Source organism: Sus scrofa, chromosome 4, assembly GCF_000003025.6.
Source record: "Sus scrofa isolate TJ Tabasco breed Duroc chromosome 4, Sscrofa11.1, whole genome shotgun sequence".
Lineage (NCBI taxonomy): Eukaryota > Metazoa > Chordata > Mammalia > Artiodactyla > Suidae > Sus > Sus scrofa.
The window spans coordinates 32930908-32949112 of NC_010446.5; the positions used below are offsets into that span (position 1 = coordinate 32930908).

The 18205-nt window shown below is 46.3% G+C and overlaps 1 long non-coding RNA gene across 1 annotated transcript; it reads left to right on the top strand.

The window, feature by feature from the left end:
* LOC100156960 lies at window positions 6323-16393 on the top strand. The gene is made up of 5 exons (XR_002343176.1): window positions 6323-6618; window positions 6899-6954; window positions 10190-10285; window positions 12687-12799; window positions 14509-16393. It is a non-coding gene; the product is annotated as an uncharacterized LOC100156960 (long non-coding RNA).

The window sequence follows — 18205 nt, forward strand, 5'->3', positions numbered from 1 at the left end:
ACATCCAAGCTGGGAGTGGGAGAAATGGCCAGTTGGCTTTGGACCTTGGAGACTCCTAAAACTAGGTGCAGCTTAAGGTTGAGGGGCTGGGATGCAGGCGGATGGGACTCAGCTGTTGCTGCCAGATTTCTTTCCGGTGCTTCCAGTGAACTTAGAGAAAAGCTATGCTCAGCTGGGAATTTCAACCTGATTCAGCTCAAATGTTCCTTAATGACTCTGAGCCTGCAATTAGTGGGTTGGACTCTTTGAGAGTGTCTGTATTCCTCAGATAAATGGCTTCAGAACAGCAATGGTCCTGATGTGCAGGAACCATTGTGATTCCAATGCGAGGGCCTGCTGGCCACCAGCCAACTAAGACTCAGAGACTAAACTTTCAGGGTGTCGCTAGGATTCCGTCTGGGGTGGCTGTCAAGGAAGTCAGTCACTGCTGAAATGACTGTTGATCCTGGGGTCAGGAGCATCTTCTGTCCTTTCTTCAGCCATCAGGAGTCTCTGCCCCGCAAAGGTGATTTTTGCTCTGATGAGTCAGGAAGCATAGATGCTCCAAGGCTTGCTTCAGACCCACATGATTCATCCAGCCCAGGGTCCCTCTGGAGCACTGAGCTTGGGAAAGGATGCCCTGTGAGGCTTCAAGAACCCAGCAGAGACAATGTAGTCCCTTTGTCCATTCAGCAGCTTTTAACTTAAACATTGTTGTAGTCTTTCCTGAACACTACCTGTATGAGAAGTAATGAGTTCCATATGTTGAATGAATAATCAGAGGATTCCGTCCTGCAAGCGGTTGTTCCATCTCTGCTCTAAAACTCTCTGCTTTTAATTTCAGAGTGATATTCGCAGGTCTGTTTTTCTGAGCTCACTGAAGAGATATCCTTTACAATGATAAGTCTTGATCATTAATGCTCTTTCAATCCGGAAGGCTTTCAGTGTTTTGTACTCACTTTTTACTGAAGCTCCTTCCCACCCCCACCTTTGCCTTTTGTCCTCTCCAGGACCATTTCTAGCTCCATCAGCTTTTTCTCCTATTCATGTTTACTTCTTTGAGCATAACTGGGCTAGGTCCTGGGCTCCCATGTTGAAAGAGGCGTGATTCTGGGAGCTCACCTCTGGCTGTTAAGACAGATGCACACATAAGGCTATCTAGACAGAAGGACAATGAAGGTATATAGAAAGGCCTGTGGGAACCCCCATGAGCATTACTGAACACTCTCAGGGGTAGAGGGGGGAGTAGGAGAACTGCAGAGAAGAGGATCAGGCTGAGAGCCGTGCTTAGAGAAAGGCTTGGGGGTAGGGTGGGGTTGGGAACCAGCAAAGCCACAGAGCTCTGGATGTGCCGGTATTCTGGCCCTGGTGAATGTTCACCAGAAAAACCTCTCCCTTCCATTTCCCCAGGCTTCCTTACAGTCAGACCATGGATATATGACTCATCCTTGGCCAAGGGGAAGTCTATCTTTACTAGAAATGGTTGTCCCCGCATGTGACTTCTTGAAAAGCTGTGTCTCTTTTTTATAACAGGAGGGGAGACAGAGCCAAAAGATTGGAAGCATCTGTGTCCTCAGTAGTGTCTATAGCCCCTGAACAAACCCTTCGTCCCCTCTGTCCCCAGAGCCCTGATAGGAGAGGCAAAGCATACCCCAATTTTTCAAGCCAGTTTTAAACAGTTAGGTAGAGGATATTCAGGTTCACAGCAGAATTGAGCAGAAGGTACAGAGACTGTCATCCATCACCCCACAGCTGGTTATTCTCCAGCAAGAAACAACATGCTCCCCAAGCTTGGAAATTCACTCCAGACCAGAAGATCTGGGTTCAAAATGGAAAGTTCAGTTAGATAGAAGAGGAACTTTTAAAATAAATACATCAAACAGGACCACGGAAAAGCATTTGCCTCTTGAGATTAAAACATAATTTAATATGTTGTCTTCATATCAGGGATCCATAAATAGAAATGAGGTGGCTCTTCATAATCTGAAATGGAGTGATCTCCAAGAAATACTGACTGGAGAAAAAATTGAGGAGCAGAATGAAATGGGTTGTATGCACCATTTGTATAAAAAGAGGTAAAAAGAATAGGCATATTATTTTTATCCATCTTGCTGTCTCTGAAAAGATAGATAAGAAACAAATTAACTGCTCCTGAGGAGAGGAGGGACTTGGGTGGCTGCAGAACAAAGGCTGAAGAAGGAGACTCTTGACTGCATTCCTTCATTATATTTTGAATTTTGAATCACATGCACTCCTGTCTATTCAAAAAATAAATAAGACCTCAACAATCATAATAAAAGTAGTCATTAACTATAAAATTATTCAATATACTATGCAATTTTACAAATATATTAAATTTCTGTGTTAATTATATGAATCTTTATAAATATGTGTCAATGACTTACCATAATATTAATATTGGAAAAATAAGTAAACAGTAAAGCCGATGGACCTGCATTTGAAGCCAGTTACTAGCTGTGAGGTCTTGGACAAATCACTTACCCTTTCTGAGCCTCTGTCTTGCTTTGAGCACAGTGACATCCCTTACTGTGCAAATTAAACGAGAGTCTGGTGCAAGGGCTGGCCCTGTGCACACGTGGAGAGCTGGTGGCTGGGGCATGGATGGGCTCTGGGACCCACCTTCTGGGGGTGGGGTGGGGGTGGGGGTGGGCAGAGGACCAGAGGGTAACAGAGCAGGACCCTCTCAGGGCAAGGAGAGCAGCAGTCGTTCTGCTTCCAAAGGCAGCTCTGGCCCAAAAGCCTGCAGTGTGCGTTCCACTGTGGGACTTTCATAGTCCCTGGCCTCATCTCGGCCTCTTTCCTTTGCCATCAAGAGGATAAACACCGTGAACTTACACAGCCCAGTCGCCTGTCCAGGCAAAGTCCCTGAGGGCTTTCTGGCTTGGGCCAGAGGGCAAGTGAGAAGCCAGAAAGCTGCTCCTGGCCCTTCCCGCAGCCGCCCGCGCCTGCCCTACAGTTCTCCATTCTCAGGAAGGAGAGGGTCATGAATCAACTTGTGGGTCATGAAACAGGGAAGTGGTTTCTTCTTTCCCTAGTTTTGGTTGTGGGTAAAACTGAGGCACCAAAAGCCTGAGTCACAAGAGCAGGGCAGCTGGGCTGTGGGGACTCCAGGGCCACCCACTCCCCAGCTCCACTTGAGCTGTCCTTTCACCCCAACCCACTCTTAAAAAATCAAATTCTGCTCACAGAGGCAACCAACTAGTGGTTGGGGAGGGGAAGTAGGAGATACAATTGGATGGAAGACAGGTTTGGGATATATAGCCAATATGGGGAATATAGCCAAGATTTGGGGGAATATAGCCAAGATTTTGTAATAACTGTAAATGGAAAGTAACCTTTAAAATTGTATAAATTTTTTGTGGAAAATAAAAATCAAATGCTGTAAAAGAAATCAGATAGCTTCTTTGGGTGTTCCCTTGTGGGGCAGTGGGTTAAGGATCCCATGTTGTCATTGCCGTGGGTGCGGGTTCAGTACCTGGCCTGGGAACTTCCACAAGCTGAGGTTACCTCCTCCAAACAACAACAACAACAACAAAAACCAAAAAAAAAAAAAAAACAACCCCACAAAGACAAACAAAAATGGTGGCTTGTTTGATTTCATCTGGTCTCTGTAGTCGCCTCACTACCCGTTATGCAATTGTTCAATTGAAACCACCAAATTATTTGTTTATAAATAAGCAGCAGGAAAATGGAAATGTCTTAATTCTTCCTTCTCCATAGGCATCTCCACCTCACTCAGACTGGCCTCCCTTGGTGCCTTGAAGAGAGCCAGAATTAGAAGAAATATTACTTTAGCTCTCAAGATGGAAAAAGATCTAGCCAGGAGGCAGAGACTCTGGAAAACTGCTAATAAATTGTTACTGCCTGCTATTAAAGGGTTGGAGCAGATAAGGCTAGAAATAACTGATAAGCGGGACTTGTGCATTGAGAACCAAGGGGAAGTGGCGCCTGGTGGCTCAGACCGTCTCTGGCTGGGGCAGTACAAGCTTTACCTTCTTCAGTAGAATCTTGGCAGTTTCATTCATTGCCTTGAAGATCAGTAGTTATTGATGGCGATTATGAATAATTAAATATCACGGGGGGAGTTCAGGTGTCAGAGAAATCACCTAATTTATGTCTGTAGCATTGAAAATGCACCAACATGCCTCTTCTCTGATTTTATTTATGATGCTTTCATGGGACAGAATTGGGATTGGGGGTGTAGTTCCTTGTGAGGCTTCCCCAGGATGGGAAGGGGCCCAGGTGTGCCACTGCTCAGCCTCCAATGTGGCCCTGCCTGTTGCCCTGGTGCCTGCCCAGCTCATGCATCTTATTCCTTGAGAATTCCCTGTCCTTCTGTAGGCAGCCCTCGCATTATGGGCCCACAGCCAGATGGACACATGGTGGACCAGGCTCTTCTGTGGCACTGACCTCTCTTCCAGCCAGCACATCTCCCAAGATCCAAGAGGATGAACCCAAGCATCTAACAGCCTGATCTTTCGGGCACACACATCTCTGTCCATCTTCTCACTTTTTTCCTGGTTGTCCACTGTGCTGGCATTTTTGGGTGGGAAGCCAAGGTGCTCCAGAAGCCTTGTTAGTTAGAGATCCTGCCTGCCTACCTCCTCCCCCTTATTCCATAGAATTCCCAGTCTTTGGAGTTTCCAGAATGCCTTGCACAGACCACATCTTTCTACCAACCATCCTCCCGACACATTGAAGTGTTTGCTGTCTCCGGGTTCAGGAGCAGGAACCAGCTGTCCCTGCAAAGAGCAAGGCCATGAGGCAATGGGACAAGAGTGAGCTGCAAAGTGAGGGGCCAGGTCTATGGAGGGGGGCTGGTCAGTTAACTCCAGAATCTGGAATTTGCCTAAGGCTGAGCCATCTTTGGGCAAAAGAGGCAGGTTATATGTAGTGCCCTTGCCATCTCCTCTTCACTTTCTTTCACAAATGCCCTTCAATGCCTCCCTCATCTGCTCAGAGAAGCTCTGGCTTTTGCTGCTATCTTTTCCAGGTGGCATCTAGATTCAAACAAGCCCAGCCTCCTTTCAGCTGGACCCCAAGCTCGCCAGCAGCCTGGTTGTCAATGGCTGAATAGGAAGTCATCTGACAAGCATCTGAGGTACACTGAGTCTGTGCAGTGGCCTGGGCTGCAGGGCCCCCGCGTGACCACTTGCACATGTAGGTTAATGGAGCTACCACTCTCCCTATTGTGTGGGAAGCATTCTGAGGCCCAGAACTATCCTTTGCCCAGGGTTATACAACATCCAAATTCTGGAGCCCAGATCTGGCCCCAGAGCCAGGTTCTGTCCTTGACACCTCACCCCTCCTCTTCAACAGGGGCCTCAGGAAGATGAATCTCTTAACAGGGGCAGTGAAGACTCTCGAATGGCAAGGGAATGACTTAGGGAGTCCAGATCCTTGATCTTTGCTGATAATGGCAGGTAAGGATCTCAGAAAAGCCAAGACCCAAGGAGACTGTGGCTGGAAAGTGGCTGACAACAAAGACTCTGGCACCTTCTCAGATCATCCTGGGGCTGCCTGGTCTGCTGGGAACAATGCCTGTGCACTCTTGCTCTAGGGAAATACAGCATTAAACAGCCATCCTCCAGGCAGTATAACCAGAGCCTGAACAGGAAGAGAATATCAGACAGGCAAAGGGCTTGGCCTCTTTGATGGGAGGAGTCCAGGGCATGGAAGGCCCAAGAGGAAAGACTGGGGGGCAGGTGGCAGACATGGAGGTCTAACCCCTCCAAGGCCAAGTGCAGCTTTCAGGAGATGCTCACTCTGGGGGCTTGCTGGACCCTGCCCAGCTCACTGGAGGCCAAATGCAGCCTGGAGCACTGACATGCCCGTAGACTTCCAGCTGGCGTTTCTATGCTGTGGAGCAGCCAACTTGTGCAGCTGGCAACGTGCCACAAAACAAGTTAGGACAATTCAGAGGGGTGGCCCACAGAGACTGCTGCACGTCCTCCTGCCTGGGACCACATCTGGTGGGAGCAGAGAGTGTGTGTACACATGACCAGAAGTGAGGCCACTTGGGCAGTCAGCAGGGTGCAGGGTCTGGTTTGATACGGTGGCTCTTCCTGGGGGGGGGGCACAGGGGCACAGGCTGGCAAGGTGTTCTGTCCCACAGGAGTGGAACTGGTAGCTAGGCATTTGGGGAGAAAGCTCTGTCCTCCATACTTGGCCTTAAGGTGGCAGCTCATCCTATGTCTGGAGAGGTTGGCACTTCCTTCTCTTAGGCCTTTAAAGTAGGCCAGCTCCCTCTCCTGGAGCGTCTCCAGCCTTTGGAGGTTATGAAACAGCTTTCGTTTCACTTCTGTTTTCAGAGATTCGTTGGTGGAAACATCCACACCACTCACCACTCCACAGCCTGGAATGGCACAGAGCAGCCTCTGGCAAAAGGATTGTCACCCCAAGGGGCCTTGCAGGCCGTTGTGCCCTTGGGAGTCAAGCCAGTGTGCATGTGAGCCCCTGTAATGCCATTTGCTAGTTGAATGGCTTGGCCCAGTGACTGAATCCTTCTGAAGATGAGATTTGGAATTCCTGATAGCCTCCTTCCCTGCTAGGTGGGTTGGAGGGAAAAGGATGGAGCCTGTGAAGCAATGGAAGCATCCTTTGGTCCAAGAGAGTCCGGTATGTTGAGTACCAAACCGTTGAAATCCAGTGGAGCCAGCGGGGACAGCCATCCCTTCACGCCTGTGCTGCTGAGATTCAGGGCACACCCTGCTGGGCACACTTGGAACTGCAGCTCCAGCCTCTGCATCCGGGCCAGCCCCAGGAGAGGCTAATAACAGTAATTGTGATTATAGCCACCACCTGCTGCTGCTGACTTTGTACCTGCCACTTTTGCAGGCATTTATATCCATTATAAACTCATTTAATGCTAACAATGGTCCTTTATCCTGTTTTATAGATGATGAAACTGAGGCACAGAGAAGTTAAAGAACTGGTCCAAGGTCATACAGTTTGGTAAGTGGCAGTTCTGAGATTCAAACCAAAGCAATCCAGCTTGGCTCTAGATAGTGCTTATAATAATTAAAGTGAAGTGCCACTATCAACAGAGGCCAAGTACAGAATGCCAGTCAGGTTTGGGGACCCAAGTCTGTTCCATGAACAAAGCACAGGGCTCTGTCACTTGTCTACCAGTGTAGAATGGATGCTCTGGAGCCCAGGTGGCAGCCAGCAGAGCTAAAGGACAGCCTACCTCTGGGGCTGGGAGGAAGGAAACCTTGGAGCGCTTCTTCTCTGGATGTTGGACCACTCCTGGGCCTCCTCCATTAACACTGAGCTCTGTAATTCACTCCAAACTCTGAAATGGAACAGCACACGCCTCTGAAAAAAACAGTAAACCCTGGGAGAATAGCAGCAGAATTAGAATAACAAATGCCTAGCTCTGCCGGGGGAGCTACATAGACATTAGAATGGAAATTAAGCTGGAGAAGAGACATCTCCAATGGACTTTGGGGATTGCTGGGTTTTTTCATTTGTTTGTTTTGTTTTGTTTTTTCATTCCATAGACTGCCTTTCAGAGAGAAAATTAAACACCAAACAGAAAGCAAATGTTCAGGGGAAGAGGGATTCTGCTTTTCTCTGCTTCCCCATTGGTAGCCTGACTGCTCGGGGCTGGGCCTGCCTCTGTGGTCCCCATCCGTCCTAAAGCCTGGTGCCATGGCCCACATGTCCTGGCCACCTTCTGCAGACACTGTTGCAGTGGGCAGGAGGATGGTGGGGGGGAATGAGGAGAGCGAATGATGAGGGCATGTTTCTATATAACTAACCTTCAGTAAAGGGAGTGGGGGATGGGGCAGCCATAACACTTCAGCTGGAACAATTAGAGCCACTAATTGCTGCCTGGGATGATCCAAGCTCTAAATGGGGCTTTTATGAACCCGCAGAATTCCCAGGGAGCCTGCAGGGCTGCAGCATCCTGGCGTCCTCTTGCAGAGAAGCAGCAACCATTATACTAATCACGAGGTCATCCGTCTGCCCTCCCTCCCCTCCCCCACCTCAGTTCAGTTCCTGGCCTCTTGCACCCTAATTATTCCTGGGGTGTGAGGTGCATGCAGAGGTTGGACTCTCATAATTATATTAAGAGCTTTTGACAGGACCAACCTTTCTGTCTTCTATTTCTGTCTTGTTGAAATTCTACTGTGCCACATTAATGGCTGAAATAAATGTGAGGGGAAGGATCCATCAACCCTTTCTGGAAACAGGGAAGACAGCAGAGTGTATTGTGTCCCCAGCACTCATGTCCGTGGGGAGATTTATGGCTTGTTCTCTTGACCAGCAGGCAGATTGCCCAGACTTAGGTTGGAGCTGGAGCGGAAATCCACGTTGTCTCACTTAGAGTTTATTGCATTCATTTTATGCCAATATCAAATCATATGGCTGAAAAGGACCCCCAGAGGTCTCTGGCCTAAATCCCTGCCTATCCTTGCACCCCTGTTCTCATCCTGACTTGAAACATGGTAGTTTGCCTGGACAGGTATAAAAAAGTGAGCATTAGCAAAGTCAAGGCTGTTGACCAGAACCTTCAACTGGCGTGTTGGCTGAGGCCTGACTGCCTTCCATCCCCAGCCACCTGCGTCTCTGACCTCAAGGGGGAGTTAACAGTGTGATGGCCAACACAGCAAGACCCATGCAGGGAGCAGTGAAGTTGAAGACATGATGGCAAAAGGTCAAGAAAAGCACCATGGATAAATAGTCCCCAACTTTTGCCTAAGACAGATAATAACCAGCATTACCAATTATATACCATATGCCAGGTCCTGAGGTCAGCACATAATGTGTATTTAAGCCTCATGATAATGCTATGAATTAAGCATTATTAGCACATTTTGGAGATGAAGAAGTAGAGGCTTAGAGAGTTTAAGTATTTATCCAGTGTCACATGGAGAGTAAGTTTCATGATTGGAATTGTATTCCTAACTGAGGTTTGAACCCAGACAATCTGAAGTCTACACTCTTAGTCCCTGCATTAAATTGCCAATTTTATACCCAAATGATGGAGAGAGAGTAGAGGAGGAAAGAGGGTGAGGCAGTCACAAATAACCCTAGGAAAAATCTCTTGGGGTCTCCAACTTTGATTTCTGCCCTCCTCAACTTTTCTCCTTTCCATCCTTCTCAGGAAGATTTTCACCAGGGTTTGATGGGTTTAAGAGGGTCACAGAGAGGCAACACAGTCCTTGGACAACCGTGCTTCCTGAGGGTCCATCAATTATTAGTTCATGTTCTGTGCTTGGCCATTGGTCTGCCCTTCACATATTTTAGTTTGGGAAATGAAGCACCATGTTGATGAGTCCAGTAAATATTCCAAGTTTCATAATCACATCTGTTTATTCCTGGTGAATGCATGAATTCATATTTCGGTACTTACTAATCAATAGATGTTAACGTGACCAGGACATCATAAGGCATATACTACTTCTTCATTCTCGCCTATAATGACCCACATCAGTCAGGAGTATGCTGGGCTGCAGGGCACAGAAAACCAGACTTATACAGGTTTAAACACAAAGAAACATATTTGTTGCACATACCAAGAAGTCTTTGGCTAGGAAGCTGATCACATTGGTCCATTGGGTCAGTGATGTCATGGCCAGCTGCTCTTGGCTTTTCTTATAGGTTGCAAGATGGTTAATCAGTCCCAGTCTTGGCCTTGGTGAGCTGGAACAAAGTTGAGTAGAAAGAGCAGGCCTGGGTACAAATCCCGTCTCTGTCCCTTTGCCTCTTGGAACCTGAATTTGTTTCCTTGCATAATGAGGATAGAGCCTTCACTGTTGGCTGCCTGGGAGAACAGGAGGGTGGATTGGAAAAGCACCAAGCACAGAGCCAGGCACATAGGAAGTACTCAATATACAGTAGTGGCTCTTATCCTGGCATATTAATTAAGGCTGCCAGGCTGTGATGGGTGTGGCTTGGGGGCACAGAGGTGCTTAATAATCTCTCTGAAAGACCGCTAAGAGATTTCTTTGGAATTCTTAGACAAGGTGCCTGCTTTCTGAAACAGGGCAACACCAGAGCACTGGGGCTCAGCCAGTCATGAGCCAGTTAAGCAGAGAGGAATGGACACAAGTGGTTGTGCTAGCCCTACCCTCAGGGGCCCTTGCGGGCATGGGAAGTGAGGCCGAGGGTGTCAGGGGTCACTGGTGGCCACGCTGGCTCTGAAGCACCAGCAGTTCATTTTATAAATCTTCCTGCCCAGGTCTGGGGCCCTTGCTGGTAAAGGGAGGGGAGCAAGCAAGAGGATCTCCCTGTGAAACTCTGTCCACGCACAGATGAACTTTGCTCTATGGGTCAGGTAAGTCTCACTGTTGAGCACCAGTGATTTAAGGGAGGAAATGATGGGGGAACACAAAGCTGTTCTCCATTTAGCCAGAAATAGCAGCTGCATTCCTGAGGCTCAGTGAAATGATTCCTACTGGAAGTTCATGGAATCCCTCTTGCTGCCAGGTCAGGGCACCAGAGGACCCAAGGAGCCATCAATCCTGGGAAAAAGATGCAGATTTTGTTTGCAGGATACAAACATAAAATCTGATGGTATTTTATGCCACCTCTTAGAAGCATTATTTCTCAACTCACCAGGAATTATAATAGGCCTTGTTTCACCAGCAGTGAAAATAGACATCATTAATTTATACAATATTTATGTAAACTAGGAGGACTAAAAGAAGACCTTCCACATTTATTTTCCTATCCAACACTCACATGGGCTGGATGTTAGTATGAAAATTGAAGGAAATGAAGACACTGAGGTGCTAAGAATTATTATGCAATGTTTCTAAAGTCATAAGTTAGGGAGTTGCAGAAAGGGCTCAAACCCAGGTCCTCAGATCAGCTCTTGGTATCATGCCATTTTGCTTTATTCATTGGCTAGTTTTCCATCCTGTGTATGGCTAAGTCCCATCACCAATCCGTGTCTCGTCTTCTTCGTCTGGAGCTGCATGAGCACAGATCCTGGACTCAGAGCTGGGGCTCTGTCATTACTCGCTCTGTGACCTTGGCACTTCCCAGGGTCATCATCCAAATGGAGATAGTGCCTCCCACACGATGTATTGCCAAGCACATCATGGATGCTCAGTGAATGGCATCGTTGATCATTATTATCAATAACAATATCTCTAACTCACCCTCTCTCTCTCTCTCTTTTTTTTTTTTTTTTTTTTGGTCTTTTTGCCTTTTCTAGGGCCACTTCTGTGGCATGTGGAGGTTCCCAGGCTGGGGGTATAATTGGAGCTGTGACCACCGGCCTACACCAGAGCCACAGCAACATGGGATCCGAGCTACGTCTGCGACCTACACCACAGCTCATGGCAACGCTGGATCCTTAACCCACTGAGCGAGGCCAGGGATCGAACCCGCAACCTCATGGTTCTTGGTTGGATTTGTTAACCACTGAGCCATGACGGGAACTCCTCTAACTCACTCTTATTTATTCATCTGGATCCAACGACAGTGATGACCCTCTTGTACTTTATGTATTTATTTAAATGCCTCTGTTTATACATTAGATGTGACTTCCTTTGAACGGAAGCCTCTGGAGTCAGGGGCTCTCATAATTTTCAATGAAGCCCACCCTCTCCCCTTTGCTCATTTCCACAGCACCCTCTTATATATATATTTAGCAATTGAACCTAAATTAGGTCACAGAAGGGTTGAAACTACTGACCAGCACGTGTAGGAATGTAGTCAGTCCAAACAAACATCTACAGGAAAACCCACCAAAAGCAGGGTACGTTCATTGTAATGCCTTTGAGTAGAAGAAAACGAACAAACACCCAGAGAAAAGGTTGTAAAGAACAGACCCACTTGAAACATTTAGTCAAAATATTGACTAAATATTTCACCTCAGGTCTGGATGTTTTGTCCTCAGGCAAAGCCCACAAACATTTCTGGCTGAATCGCTGCACTGGGTTCTGCAGCTTTTTGTGTCCTGTGAAAAGGAAATAGTTTATCTGACACGCTGCCTCCTGCTGTCCTGCCTGTAGAGTGTTAGGCAAGCACCTACTTAGGCAGGAAGGGAGACAGCAACCAGGAGTGAAGACATTGCTCTTTAAAGTGTATGATACCAGTCCTAGCTCCTAGAAAATCAAAATCAGGCCTTTGGAAGAAATCACATTCCGACACAGATGGTCCTGCCTGACAAGCCCAGCCAGCCTTTGGAGCCTTTGGAGTGAGAGTTGAGACAAACCTAAAGTAAGGGGAATTTGCACCAAGGTGAGTAAGTGCTTGTATTTAAAGGCGAAAAGAGGTTTTAAACCTGAATATGCATACTCAATTCACTGGGCTCTCTTTGCCTTTCTTTTTTGCTTTTATTAGATTCATTTTTGTAAAGTCTACAGAAATTTTCTCTAATGGTAACTTTTAAAAACACTGCACCTTGGAGTTCCCGTCATGGCTCAGTGGCTAACAAATCCGACTAGGAACCATGGAGGTTGCAGGTTCGATCCCTGGCCTTGCTCAGTGGTTTAAGGATCCAGCGTTGCCGTGAGCTGTGGTGTAGATTGCAGACGTGGCTCGGATCCCACGTTGCTGTGGCTGTGGCGTAGGCCTGTGGTAACAGCTCCAATTGGACCCCTAGCCTGGGAACCTTCATATGCCGCAGGTGTGGCCCTATAAAAGGCAAAAAGACAAAAAATAAAAATAAAAACACTGCACCTTGCTCGTGATAATGGGGCTGTGATTTTTTTTTCTCTAAACAGGATCGCCCATTTTGTATTATATTCATCCCTCCTGCCTCCAGACACGTCTCTCCTCTCTCCCCAGCTCCAGGACAGGCCCAGAGACATCCGCTTCCATGAGGAGCCATCTTTGGGTGAGCCTCACTCTCCGGCTCCTTCTCGTTCTCATGCCTCCATGTCAGTGTTGGTGGGGAGATCGCAGGCCTGATACCCAAAGGCTGGAAGGCATGGAGGGCACTCAGATGCCTAGGTTTGTCTCTTGGCTCCCCGCTTAGAGCTGTGTGAGCTTAGGCAAGTTACTTAATCTCTCTGGGCTTCAGTTTGCACATTGGTAAAATGGATGTAATGAGAATTAGGACAATTAAGACAAACAGAGCATGCTTTCAACAGTGCCCAGCACATGGGAAGTACTGGGTGAGTGGCATTTATTATTAATAGCCATTATTAGCCATTATTGTTGATTCCTAAAAAATTCTCATAGATCTCCCCATTCGCATCATCCCAAACACAATCTCTGGTCGTCTGGGATTATGCCCTTTGGGCACAAGAGCTGGACATTGCACACCACAACATATGTACACACTGCAGTGTGTACACACCACATCTTGAGATCTTACAGAGGGGTTTGCTGAGGCCCAGGGGGGCTCCTTTGCTCAGCCAAGCAAGGGCCAGAACTGGAGAGCAGGTGGTCTCATCCTCAGGCTGAAATTCATTAGTCACCTTAAGATTTAAAAATTTTTGGCAAAAGAGGAAGCACTCTCGAGATTCAAATCACATGAAGCTGGGTGTGTGTGTTGTGCTTAAACGAAGCAGCTTATGACGTGGGGATTCAATTTCTGTAATCTGTTCTAAATTTAAGCATGCAAAATGTCAAGTTATCTCACTATTTTGCTTCAGTTTAAAAAAAAAAGATTTAGATTTATGGCTGGATGTTACAGGAACTGCTGCTTCATTTCAAATCCTGGCAGGTCCCACCAAAGCAGCAGTTGACCAAGAAGTCACTCCCTGAGCTGAAGGTCGGTGTGTTGGCTCTGGAATGGATATCAGCACATCAACATTAAGATCCAAACCCTCTCTCCTGTCATTTTGTGGTGGGGGTTAAGGGATGGCCTTGAGGCTCCAAATGCTCCTGGCACCAGCTATGCTCCCATATTGTCCCCAGCCGCCTCCCCTGCACCCCTCCCACAAACTGCTGCCAAGGAGCACCATAGGGCACCCCTCCAGGGTCCGGATTGCTGCATCCCCCTGCCCTCAGTCCCTGGGCAAAAATGTACCATCTGAAAGGGCTCCCCTGGACTTCGTGCTGGGGCCTAAGGGACAGTGACTGGCTTTGGGATCCCAAGTCACTTTCAAATGATCCTCTAAGTCTGGGAATTCAAGAAGGTACCAGGTAGGTGAAATATGTATCTTTCTTGATTTAGGTGTTCTTAGGTAATAGCCCTTCAAAACATCCCTTCTCTTTATCAAAGGCCTGATAAGAAAGCTTCCTGATGGTTAAAAAATCCTCTTTAAATAGACAAAGGAAATGGGAGCTGGGAGGATTTTTTTATTCATTTTTAACAAGGTCTGGTTACACCCTCTGCCTGGTGTAGATAAGCACACTGATTTACTTTTCCGTAACTTAGAGCCAAGATGGCAGAGCTCTGTGGTATATCTGGTGCTTTTACAGCCTGAGTAATAGTGTTGTCAATCACGAATTGTCAATTGCTCCCCAACCCCAAGAGCAGCACCAAAGGCCACCCAACTAAAGTCATCTCTGATCGATGCAATCTCACCTCCTCAACTTAATTCTAAGCACTTTACTCCCTGATAGTTTTCTTATTTGTTTATCTTTGGTCTCCAGAGCAAAAGAATAGGAACTCCTGAATAACCTCCACCACAGCTGTGTGCACAGAGCCCAGAACAGTAAATTGTTCAACACTCAAGGCTCTTGGCTGTTTAACTTCTGTTAGGCAGCAGAGGCCAGGAAACAAGTGGAGAACCAGAAGAGGAAGGAAAGCCCCAGGAGTAGGCTTTACCAAGTGAGTAAAGGAAACTCTTTCCAGGAGAAATCCAGGGTGGGAGAAGTCCGGAGCCCAGCGACCATGTGGAGGTGGAAGAGGCTAGCAAGCGTGGCTCCTTCCTCTCCTGAGGGCAGGACCTGCAGGAAGAAATGAGAGGGTCAAGTCTCAGCTGAGCTTTTCAGTCAAGCTTCTCCTTCAAGGAGCTGCTGGAGGTCCACGTGTCCTCTTTTGCTTGCTCTGCACCCGTGGACATCTCAGATCAGCTGCTGGAATCTATCCTCTGTCTGCTCTCATTGCCCTTCATCACAGCAGGTGCTGCTGCATCAAAGGCCGAGTGAGGTGGTATTGAGAGTATTATGATTGTGCGGGTGGCCCTGCCTACAGACTGAAAGTGCGAAGACGGCTGCATGGACTGGACGCACGCACTGACTTTCAGAGATGGAAGTCAAGGAGAAGCCCAGAGAGGGGAGGAGGGAGCAAGCCTGATGCAACCAGGAGGGGCTTTGAGCGCTGGTCTGCTCAGGCTGCAGAACCAAATGCCACAGACTCGATGGCTTCATCACCAGATATTTATTTCTCACAGTTCTAGAGGCTAGAAGGTGCCAATGGATTTGGTTTCTTCTGAGGCCTCTGTCCTTGGCTTGCAGATGGCCACCTACTCCCTGTGTATGGACAGGCCACTCAAGATGGTTGTTCTCTTGCTCTCTGTACATGTGCTGCTTGACCAGTGCCTGCTTCACCTACACCCTGCTCACCTGGCTGACCTTCCTACATACTTGCCCCAGGCCCCAGCTCTTTCTAATCAAAGAGCAGTGTGAGCTTGCCCCCCCCTCTGTTGGTTTCCCTGGTAACGAAGGAGCCCACCGGATGTCAATTGTCCCAGTAACTGGCAACTCCCCTAGACCCCAGCAAAGCCGCCACATCCTGCCTGCTGTTCACTGTCCATGGTGGGTTATCACCGCAGGACCATGCTTCAGACATGTAAGCTCCCCCATCCATTAAACCACGATGTCTCTGTTACTGACCCCAAGCTTTATCTTCCATCTTAAGACTGGCCAAGTGCAGGCCTAGTGGGCCTGTGGGGCAGAGCCCCACAATTGGCCAAGCAGGAGACTCCTGTGAGCCCTGAGAATTGAGAAATACAGCACAGGGAATGAATCGTTGCAAGGGCTGCCCACTAGCATGTGGGGCCAGAAAGTTTGAGGGGGTGGTTTCAGAGTTGCTGGGGAAGTCCCAGGCTAGCTGCCTACAGTTTGTGGGGACCTGTGGGCACTGTCCTTCATGAATGAGGGCTGCCATTCTGGAGAACAATGACCCCTAATGGCTCTGCTGTCCTATCCCGTGAGCCTTTTGTAATTGGTTAACCTAGCTCTGCAGAAGGAATGATATTTCTCTTTTTATGCCTTTGACATGTAAATAGTCTGGCTCTCTGGAACTTTAATCTTACGAGATTTCTAAGAGTTAAGAAAGAAAGAAAGAGGCTTTAAAATTTTTTATGTTTTAATTATTTTTTTTTATATTGGAGAATAGTTGATTTACAATGCTGTGTTAGTTTCAGGGGTACAGCAACGTGATTCAATTATACATATACACATAGATATTCTTTTTCAGATTCTTATCTCATATAGATTATAATAGAATGTTGAGTAGAGTCCTCGTTGATTATCTGTATGTTGTATGTATATGTTAACCCCAAACTCCTAGTTTCTCTCACCTTTTCCCTTTGGTAACCATAAATTTTTTTTTTTTTTTTTTTTTTTGATGTCTGTGAGTCTCTCTCTGTTTGTAAATAAGTTCATTTGTATCCTTTTTCAAAAAAGATTCCACATATAAATGATCTCATATGATAGTTGTTTTTCTCTTTCTGACTTCACTTAGTAATGTCTAGGTCCATCCACATTGTTTCAGATGGAATTATTTCATTCTTTTTACTCTAGCTGAGTATTATTCAATTGCGTATATGTGCCACAGCTTCCTTATCCATTCCTCTGTTGATAAACATTTAGGTTACTTCCATGCAAATAGTGCTGCAGTGAACATTGGGGTTCATGTATCTTTTCAGTTATGGTTTTCTCCAGATAATATGTCCGGAAGTGGGATTGCTGGATCAGATAGTAGTTCTATTCCTAGTTTTTAAAGGAATCTCCATATTGTTCTCCGTAGTGGCTGAAGCAATTTACATTGCCACCAACAGTGTTGGAGGGTTCTTTTTTCTCTGCACCCTCTCTAAACATTTATTGTTTATAGACTTCTTGATGACAGCCATTCTGACCAGTGAGAGGTGATACCTCATGTAGTTTTGATTTGCGTTTCTCTAATACTTAGCAATGTCGAACATATTTTCACTTGCTTTTTTGCCATCTGTATGTCTTCTTTGGAGAAATGTCTTTTTAGATCTTCTGCTCATTTTTTGGGGGGGATTTTTTTTTTTATTGGTTGAATTGTTTGCAAATATCTTCTCCCATTCTGTAGGTTGTCTTTTAGTTTTGTTTATGGTTTCCTTTGCTGTGCAAAAGCTTTTAAGTTTAATTGGGTTTCATTTGTTTATGTTTGTTTTTATTTTCATTACTAAGGAGATGGATCCAAAAAGATGTTGCTGCAATTTACGTCAGAGTGTGTTATGCCTCTTGTTTCCTCCAAGAGTTTTATAGTATCCAGTGCTACATTTAGGTCTTTAATCCATTTTGAGTGTATTTTTCTGTGTAGTGTTAGAGAGTGTTCTAATTTCATTTTTTTTTGGCCACACCCATGACATGTGGACCTTCCCCAGCCAGGGATCAAACCCATGCCACAGCAGCATCCCCAGCCTTTGCAGTGACAATGCTGGGTCCTTAACCTGCTGTGCTGCAAGGGAGCTCCTCTAATTTCATTCTTTTACAAGTAGCTGTCCAGTTTACCCAGCGCTACTTATTAAAGATTCTTATCTGTGCTCCATTGTATATTCTTGCTTCCTTTGTCATAGATTAATTGACCATAGGTGTGTGAGTTTTTTCCCGGGCTTTTTATCCTGTTCTATTGATCCATAAATCTGTCTTTGTGCCAGTAACATACCATTTTGATTACTGTAGCTTTATAGTAGAGTCTGAAGTCAGGAAGCCCCATCCCTCCAGCTCCATTTCTCTTTCTTATTTTTCATTGTTAATGTATAGAAATGCAATAGATTTCTGTGTACTAATTTTGTATCCAGTAACTTTACCATATTTACTGATGAGCTCTAGTACTTTCGTGGTAGCATCTTTAGGATTTTCTAGGTAAGGTATCATGTCATTTGCAAACAGTACAGTTTTACTGCTTCTTTTCCAGTTTGGGTTCTTTTCTTTTTCTTCACTGATTGCCATGGCTAGGAATTCTAAAATTATGTTGAACAAAAGTAGTAAGAGTGGGTATCCTTGTATTGTTCCTGATCTTAGAGGAAATGATTTGAGCTTTTTCATTGAGTATGATGTTAGCTGTGGGTTAGTCATATATGGGCTTTATTTTGTTGAGGTTGGTTCCCTCTATGTCCACTTACTGGAGGGTTTTATCATTAATGGATGT